The sequence below is a fragment of the Oryctolagus cuniculus genome, chromosome 10, assembly GCF_051225735.1.
Source record: "Oryctolagus cuniculus isolate XC-2025 breed Fujian yellow rabbit chromosome 10, ASM5122573v1, whole genome shotgun sequence".
Lineage (NCBI taxonomy): Eukaryota > Metazoa > Chordata > Mammalia > Lagomorpha > Leporidae > Oryctolagus > Oryctolagus cuniculus.
Window position 1 is genome coordinate 29,158,079 of NC_142876.1, and position 1,122 is coordinate 29,159,200.

A 1,122-nucleotide genomic window follows, 5' to 3' on the forward strand; every position below is an offset into this window, starting at 1 on the left:
CGACCCCCTCCATCCTTCCCTTACTCTGCCCCCGCCCCGCCCCGCCCCGCCCCGCCCCGCCCCGCCCGGCCCCGGCCCACCCCGGCCCAGCTGTCCTGGTGTCTCTGTTCCTCAGCCACTGCTCCTGGATCTCCCTGGGATGGGCAGCCCCGGCACAGTATTGCGCCCCCCTCCCCCGCCCCAGTGCCCTGTGCCCCCCCCGCCCCCTCCATCAGATGTTTCCTGGGTGTGAGAGAAGCTGTGCGCTTTGCTCCCCCTGCAGCCTGTGCGTCGAGCTGTGCCGTGAGGTCCGCGCCCGCAGCCCCCTCCCACCAAGCAGGGTCTGGTCTGCACCCAAGGTACCATCCTAGGCTGACACCTGCCTCGTCTTTCGTTTCTTCTGCGACTCATACGCTCGTATGATCATTTGACACTGTTCTTAGCTCAATGAGCATGCTTAGACTTTAACATAAGCTATTTTTCTAACTACAAAGGTTAAAATGAACAAGAGAAGCATTCTCATTGGAAATTTAGCATTGTAGTGCTTTGAGAGAGAAAGGACTCCTGAAAAAAGAACCCTGAGATTTATTAAAGAAAAAATGTATTTTATGTTATATATAAATATATTATTACTTGTAAATATAAAGACGTTTTATAAGCATCATTATTTATGTATTGTGCAATGTGTATAAACAAGAAAAATAAAGAAAAGATGCACTTTGCTTTAATATAAATGCAAATAACAAATGCCAAATTAAAAAAGAGAAACACGAGATGGGTGTTTTTTCTATGGGTGTTATCACCTAGCTGAATGTTTTTCTAAAGGAGTTTATGTTCCATTAAAGCAATTTTTAAAATGTATCCTGGAGTCCACATTGTCCTCTGGCTCTGTCTTCCGCTGCTGGGAGTGGGGAGGCTTGGCAGTGGGAGGTTCTCCACCCCAGGCCTGGGCGGGGAAGAGGGGACGCGGGCCCAGAAGGCGAGACGGCCCGGGCAGTTCCGGTCTGAGCGCTGGGAAGACCTGTGGCGGTTGGCACCGTGTCCTGAACCTGCGGGAGCTAACTTCAGGGAGCCCTATGCCAGGTAGGGTGCGATGGGGGAGGCCCCTGGAGCTGCTGACTTGTACTTTTCCTACAGAAGAGC